The sequence below is a fragment of the Idiotropiscis lumnitzeri genome, unplaced genomic scaffold (assembly GCF_059441095.1).
Source record: "Idiotropiscis lumnitzeri isolate Australia: NSW breed Sydney's pygmy pipehorse unplaced genomic scaffold, RoL_Ilum_1.0 HiC_scaffold_110, whole genome shotgun sequence".
NCBI lineage: Eukaryota > Metazoa > Chordata > Actinopteri > Syngnathiformes > Syngnathidae > Idiotropiscis > Idiotropiscis lumnitzeri.
The window spans coordinates 617040-625822 of NW_028283648.1; positions in this window are offsets into that span (position 1 = coordinate 617040).

Sequence of the window (8783 nt, forward strand, 5' to 3'; positions counted from 1 at the left end):
AGGTCGTCGATTTTGTGGACCACGGATCTGGCGTTGGTGAGGTGCAGACTCGGTAGTGGTTGCCTATGGGGCTGCCGTCGCAGCCGTTGCAAGACACCGGACCTGCAGCCTCGCTTCTGCTTCCTCTCTCTGCGTCGCCTGCGCCGCCTCCCGGTCCCGATGACCAGCCACGGTGAGCCGGGCAGCCTCGCCAGTTCGTTCGGAATTTTGCGATCATAGCAAAATTCCTCTGTGATGGTTATTTCGCATCGATATCCAATGTTCACGATGTCCTGGCGGGTATATCGATGTTGTGCCTCAGTTGATGCCAATAAGAGCAAGCAAACACTAATAAAAAGTAATAAGGAGCACTGTGAGGGGGAGCTGTTAGCCGCTGCGTCCATGCGCGCCGCCATCTTAACATCCAAGGAATTAAAGCAGAGAAGAAATTAGAGACTACAAATAACATTGATGTGTACTTGTTCACTTTGAGGTAGAACTGGTTGAAGTAAAATGAGTCATAAAGTTAGAAAAATAGGAAATAAAAATAAAATTAACATGCTTAAGATTAACAAATTATTGTAAAGTCTGAGTTCCAAATTATGCAGAAATTACTGTGCCACTGAGTAAAATGATGAATGAGGAAAACCTCTAAATGACATTGTCCTTACACTGGACTGATAAAGCATATTCAGCTTTTGTGAAAGGAAACAAGTGTTCGTATTAAGTATGGCACTGACCCTTTGTCCAGATGCAAAAGGCCTTAGTTTTAGTGTAGAAACATGGAGATAAGATGAAACCAATCGCATACTTCTATTCCAAACTAGACAACGTAGAATGTGCATTGAAGCACTGCATGAGAACAGTTAATGCAGTATCTATTGCTGTAGATATAAGATTAAGATAAAGATGGTCTTTTATTAGTCCCACAATCTGGAAATTGCAGAAACAAGTGCAACCATAGTTTTGTTCCATCCTCTGGTTTTGAGAGTACCACGTGCGGTTTCTGCATTGCTTTTGCTGATGAACATGACGTTTTTGTCACCGGCGGGACATTTATAGTGTATGAATACATTGTTATCAAAACCACATCTGATTATAGAGAGATGTACAACATTAAACCCGGCTGTCATTATTATGTCAGGAGGATGGTACAAAACTAGATTGTTATGAGTTAGTAGAAAAAAGTAACCAAAAGTAAAGGCATCAAAAAGATTCGCCTTCAGAAAACGGAGAAGTGCTATTTGTAGATGGAAATAAATAAATAAATAAATAAATAAAATACTGTAGTTGTATCAAATGACACTGGGAAAAAGAACTTAGCAGTTACTCCTCAAATTACTCAGCTCATGCAACAGAATTAGTATCTTAAACAAAAGCGTGTAAACTAAAGAGAGTAAATTGTGTTACTATTTACACATATAGTCGTCTTAAAATGTGTAGCGCATACATTGCATAAGTGTTTTCCTTGAATACACATTGCAGACAATACAGCTAAAGAAGCTGTTGCGGACATACACGTTTTAGTGATAGAAGTCCCAAAGTTAAACAAAGGCTTTGGAGGAAAATGGTGTAACATCGCTACGTGATCTCTGTATGACCAAACAATAATCTTTACAAATGGGCTGCTATATTGAGTCATGGGATAACACATGTCTCAACAGGGGAAATGGTGCATCAGATATTACGTTATTATACGGCTTACGGCTTTAATGCTTATTCGAAACATTTTTGTAGGGCATGTTTAACGTGTGCGAAACACAATTCACAAGGTAATTTGAGTCCACGCAGAGGACGCTTTCCTACACCACAATATCCATTTCAAATTATTCATATGGACTTATTTGATAAAAACCAAAGTGAAGAAAAAAAATAAAATAAATGTTTGGTCATCATAGATGTGAATTCGAAATGGTTAGAACTCTTTCTAACCAACAAATCCAGATGCATTGACAGTGGCAAAAGTACTTTGTAAGGATATCATTCCGAGATATGGTATTCCTGAAAATAATAAACAGTGATAATAGTACCCATTTTGTTAACTAACTTGTGAAAGAGATAGGAATGTTTCACGTTGATTTGAAAGATAATTGTGCTTACCACCCTCAAAGCTCTGGATTGGTGAAAAGAATGAACAAAAAAAAAAAAAGTGAAAAGGCTATGCATTGAGGAAACGGGGAGGCAGTGGACACAGTGTATGGAAATTAGTAAAACTGTTTGTAAAAACGACAAGCACTGTGACTTTCCATTGAATGTTATGCGAGTCGCCTCTCTGTCCACTTTCAAACCTCGCTTGAAGATGAATATTCGGGCCTTTGACTCAGCATGAGACTGTTGCTGTTCTGTTGTTTTTCTGGTATCTACTGTAAATGTGTTTATGTGAGTTAATTTGAGTTATATACAGAGAGTTGCACTGTATTGTATTTCATTGTATTTAGGACCGAGACGTTGTAAAACATTGTTTGGAAGGCCTTATAGAATACCTCAAATTTAAGAACAAATGGGAAATAGATGCTGAAGCAACTTTAGCTGACTACATGTGAAAAGTGTTAGAAAAACAAAGACAGGCACAAATTTAGAGTGGTGAGGATCTTTCTGTCTCCTAGCAGGGCACTAAACTAGTGGAGCCAGGAGACTGGATGCTTGAAAGAAGTTTGAAGATAAGACATATGTAATTACCCGAGGGGGAATGCCATGTTTAGTTTTATTGACAGCTCTCACAGCTGTAAATATAGTAGAAGAGTCAACATTGGTTCATTTGACACATGTAAAAAGGTCATTTTGGTTGAAATCTCCTACAAAGGAGATGAGCGGAAGTCTGATGATAGGGTGGTCTTATTTCATAAGACACCAGACTAAGTAGAGGGGATATTTCAGACAAAATGACCCTGAAGTGGTTAAAAGCAGCTGTTCTATGTTGGATGTATACAATTTTATTCTGATATTTTTGTTGTTGTGTTATATGTGGGAACAACCCAGAGTTACATAAACAAACTATGATGTGACTATAGTACAATACCAACAGTAAGAATCCCAATTACTAATCAAAATGGATTTGCAAACACCAAGCAGATAATTGAAAAAAAAAAAGTGATGGGACATATTTGTGGAGCTTGGACGACATGTTGATAGATTTGAGTTGGAACCATGAGTAATACTCAAGTGGGCAACTATTGGTCCACAGAACAAAGTTACAGGAGAAAGTCTGTACTTTCGTGAAAAGATAGCAATTGGACAACGAGATATCCAAAATAAGCAAATGAAATTGTATTATTGATATTATATTAATGCTTATCTTGATAATACATGTATGGATTGGGTCAGCGTGTATCCTGTGACTAGAGTTGATGTAGATGAACATGTTTTCTATGATAGTTGCTCTTGAAAATTTAAATAGCATTAATGTTGCTGACAGAGCTAAGCGGTTAGGAATCTTTTCACCACCACTGTGTCTGGTTTTGATAGTGGTTGAAATAAACTTCAATCACTATCAAGAGGGGAAATCTGGTGGTGGTGTGGATATGATAGATCATTTGATAAATCACCCAAAAATGTAAAAGGTTTTGAGACTTAGTGCATATCTGTATGTGTTTTTCATAACTAGGCCCTGCTTATAGATTATTGGTAGTTTCTGGAGAGTGCCATTTCACAAAATGTAATTGATTGATCGTAAATGGTATGTTTTATATTGTTTGTTAATAAACTGTGTGAACTGTCCAATGTCATGACAGGACATCGGTGACGTTAAAAAAGAGAAAGCAGAGTATCACGGCAAAAAAAAAAAAAAAAATGATTCAACATACATGGAAGCCATCGGTGTTCTCCTTAGTGTAAGTAAGTAAGTAAGTGTAAATTAACAGATCAAGTAACAGGATTTGAGTCCTCGAACGAAGAACAAAGAACGCAGACAGGTCAACTGCATCATCACAACGTGCAAAAATTAGGTAATTGGACGCAAAGTGGGTTTGAAACTGTGCATGAACGGCTATCAACCAATCTCTAATGGCATTCCGAAACAGGATGACTGTTGATGTATTGTTGGATGAGAGAGGTGGTGTTTGTGCTATGTTCGGTGAACAATGTTGCACATTTATTCCCAACAACACAGCGGTGGGTGGTCGTCTAACCAGGGCCATAGAGGTCTCAGGACTCTTCATGGTAAAATGAAAGGACAACTGGTCTGTGTATATATATATATATACACATATATATACACATATATATATATATATATATATATATATATATATATATATATATATATATATTTGTTACTTTGGAATAAAGACATTAAATTGATGTAATTTTGTTTTAGAAAAATGCTGTAGTTTTTTTCTCTGAATACAACCTACAAACGGTTAAAAAGGACATTCTGAAATGTTTTTTTTTTGGGCTATCAAATATTTAGTTTGACACTCAAACCGCACACTATTCGTGTCAATTTGTTTGGTTCTATCTCCATGAGTATTTTTTTGTGGTGCATCAAAAGCGTGTTTTAACTTACTTAGGTAAGACAGGTTTAGTGGAGAGATGAGGCCAAACAGCATCACACATCTATGTGCAAGAGATGGCAACTGACAAAGAACCTTCACACCTACAATAACTGCCCCGATGTAATGTGGTGGCTGAAGATCCTCTTCCTCCCGGACAACAAACACCACCATGGTGCACTTGGCAGGCTCTTGATCCAATTCATCCTACAGACCACCATGATAAAAGACAAATTCATTAGAGTTATTTAGATTAAATTTTTTTCCACCATGAAAAAAAAACAAACAACATATATATGTGTGTGTGTGTGTGTGTGTGTGTGTGTGTGTGTGTGTTTATATATATATATATATATATATATATATTTTTTTTTTGGAAGCATCTTTCAGGACACTCAAGGCCGCTGTACAGAGTAAAATACGAAAGTAAAAACACAAATACGGGTAGAAACACCAACACGTAAATCAAGCAGGATAAAATACAATAAAGTGGATGAGGGACATATCTGGAATTGGAGAGAGTAATTAAGGCGGAACAGATTGGTTTTGAGTTTAGTTTTAAACACAGGGAGGGTGGTGCAATTACAGAGGTCAGGTGGAGAGAGTTCCAGAGCTGGAGAACCGAATCGCTGAAGGCTCTGTCCCCCATGGTGGCAGGCAAGGGGTGGAGTGAGGAGGATGAAGACCGGAGAGCGCGGGATGGAGTGGGAATATGGATGATGTCTGAAAGGTAGGGAGGGGCGAGGTTGTGAAGAGATTTGAAAGTCATGTGTCATGTCATTATCCACACCGCTTATCCGGTACAGGGTCACGGGAGGGTGCTGGAGCCTATCCCAGCTGACTACGGGCGAAAGGCGCACTACACCCTGAACTGGTCGCCAGCCATAGATTTGAAAATATATAGAAGAATTTTGAAAATGATTTGTTGATTGACTGGAAGCCAGTGGATCTGCTGAAGGATGGGGGGTTGATGTGATAGGTGGAAGGTGATTGGAATCCATTGCACATCCTTGAGGCACCCTAAAGCTCCCGTATGTCTGTCACTGAGTCTTGAATTTTTACTTAGTAAACTGAATTTGAGCATATGCAGTATTGAATTTTTGGTGAGGAGACCTTTTTTTTGAGGAATTAAAAACGCATTTTAAAGTCCTACATTCAAGTTTATTGGGATATAGTTCTTAACAAAAACATTATGATCGAAAAATTCAGAATCAAATTAAAAATATACAATTTATGTAATTCGAATTCAGTTTTTCAATTCAATAATTCAGTGTTCAATTCAAAACATTCAGGTTTCAATTCAAATATCAAAGTTAAGATATTCACATTCAAATAACCAATATTCAGATTTAGTTTCAAGTGGGACAAATATCAGACCATAGTCCAGCAATTAATCCAAACTCTGTGTCAAATTAAGTGATGATTGTACTGCCTTTATTATTTTAGAGGAGGAGTAATACCTGCTGCTGTATCTTCTAGTGCTGGACGATTAATCAAAATTTAAATCGTGATTTAGATTTCTTAATTTTGAAAATGTTCTAATTGAGGGAAAAATGTTTCAGATTAAGAAAGAGTTCAAACAAATTACATATGTTCAATTTGAGAGAACCTGGCTAACCAAGATGGAACTTTACACCCTGGAATTGAAGGAGATACTTGGAAAAAAAGGCCGAGTTACTGGCACTGAAATAAGACCTATGCTCAGTTCACTCAGTCATGTAAGAGGGTTGTGTTTTATTACTGCAAATAGAATTTGCATCAAACTATTTTGGATAAGTCCATCATAAGCATTAACAGAATAAAACAATAAAAGATCTGTTAGAGCTTATGGATATCTTGCTATTTTTTTTATTTAAAGTTGAGATGCACTTTTTGGGATGTAAGCAATGCATATGTGAGCTTTTATTTATTTAAGACACTTAATCATCTTGTGTCTTTTTAAATAGCAAAACGTTGAAGCTGGAAGGGAGGGCATAATCCATTCCTTGATGAAATTCCTCGGACAGTCTGCAGAGGAACTTATCACGGACTACCAGGTAAATTACAACAGTATTACGTTTTTAAAGCTGCAATTAACTCATAGACTGTGCAGCAAACATTTTTATTTGTCACAATATTCAAATAAATTAATTGCTGCCAGTATGTGACCTGCTCTGGCTAAAGGGTTGGCATTTGGCAAAGGTTACTTTCGGGTAATTGACAAAATAAATCAGAAGGTCCAAAGTTTCGATTTTGAGATTTCTACAAAAATCCTATCCTTGAGGTTGAGGTTTCTATTTTAATTTCCGTTTTCATTGCCCTTTTTATTTATTTTTTGATTCTCATATATGCTGTTATAAACATGTAATGCAGATTGCAAATACTGTCACATATCACTGGTGTCCGGCTGAAACATGTTGTCATAATTTGAGTAATTTCATGTTTTTCTAGATCTAATCTATTGGTCAATCCACACGAGTGGGTGTTACTTGTAAATATTACTGACCAATCTCAAATGTTGAAAATGGTTTGCTCTCTTTGGATGATGCAGTGTTAATGATTGCAAAAACGTGCCATTGGAAGTCTCCTGCAAGGTGAAGATTCTGGAGCTTCTTGGATACTGCCTGAAGACAGCGATATTCAGAACTATAAAAAGCAAACACAAATTTGGGACATTATGCACCTAACCATGGATGTATATGCTCTTTCAGGAAGTCAGCAGAGAACAAGCAAAAGAGGACCAGGCCAAGCAAGTACTGAAGGTCTATGTCAGGGGTGTCAAACTCATTTTTATGGACGGGCCACATCGTAGTTGTGGTTTCCCTCAGAGGGACTGTGAACCCATATAAATTGATTGGAAAGCCAGTTTTGAAATCAGAAGCTAGTAAGTAATTGTTCAACAATTTTTCAATTTATTTTAAAAGGGGAGGATTGGTAACAAATAATTGGCAATATCTCATATCTCAGTGTTGTTGTGAAGAAAATATGCTAGAAACAGGAAGTTGATGCAGATGATTTGCCCTTTGCGGGCAACATAAAATTAGGTTGTGGGCCAGATCTGGCCCCGGGCCTTGAGTTTGACACACGTACTCTATGTCTTCCAAGCAAGTGAGGGACAAGAAGACACATCCCATGCCTCTGTTTCCATTGTTGCTTAAGAAAATGAGGTTGTGGAAATGTTGCCAGTCTCCTGCTCATGGGAATTAACTATGCGCTGAACTTACTAAATTTGCAGTACCCGTTTGAGGTGCATCAGAAGCTCTTTCTTGAGATAGATGGCCTGAAACTTGCACTCGGAGTCCATTCCCTGACTCTCCATTGAATGTTAGGCAAGCCCCCTCTCTGTCCACTTTTAAAACGTTTTGAAGACACATTTTTATTCTTTAGCTTTCGACTCAACATGTGACTGTCGTTGTTCTTCTTGTATCTACTGTACGTGTTTTAATTTGTGTTCTAATTTCCTGCTAATTTATACAACACCGTATGAAAAACACTTTGCTACAGCTCCAACTATTATAATTGCAAGTTATTTGTACATGGGTATTTCTTGTTTCGTGGACTAATACTGTGCGCAAATGCAAATGCTCGGCCTTTTATCACAAAAAATGTCCGAAGGGCAAGATCTTAATTCCTCCTCTAATATAAAACCTTCCCGAAGAACAAATCGTATAATTCTAACTTGCTAGATTTAGTCCAATGCACGATACATTTAGGCTAACTCGACGTCGCTCCAGTCAGTAAAGCACGCTTTATGGTTCACCAAAATGCATACCGTGAAATTCTTACCTTGTTTATGCGACGAGGATATTATCCCGTAAGGAGTTACACTGACGCTGTACTGCTTCTTTTTGTATTTCTCTGTTCAGGTCGTCCCTCCCGCATTTCGCCCAAAGTCAGACGGGATAGGCGGCAGCACCTCCCCGCAAGCCAGTACAAGATAGGCGGTGTGGAAGATAAAGATAACACGTCCCTCCGTTTGGATCGGGTATTGTGTTTTCTTTAGAGCTTTTGGTTCGTGTGCACTGTGCAACACAGTCTGAGCGCAAATACAAATGCTCGGCCTTTTATAAATAAAAAAAAAATCCGAAGAACAAGACCATCCTCGTCTAATATAAAACCTTCCCGATGAACGAACCTTATAAAACTTGCCCTCCGTCACAGCAAAACAATTTCTGCAACAATTTCATAATCCATTTGTAAAAAGACAACGGTAAGATTTCGTCCAGTGTACGATCAGTTTAAGCAAACTGGGTTTAGCTAGTCAGTAAAACACTCTTTATAGTGTAGCAACGTTAGTAACGCTAAATTCTTACCTAGTTTATGAGACGAGTGCTG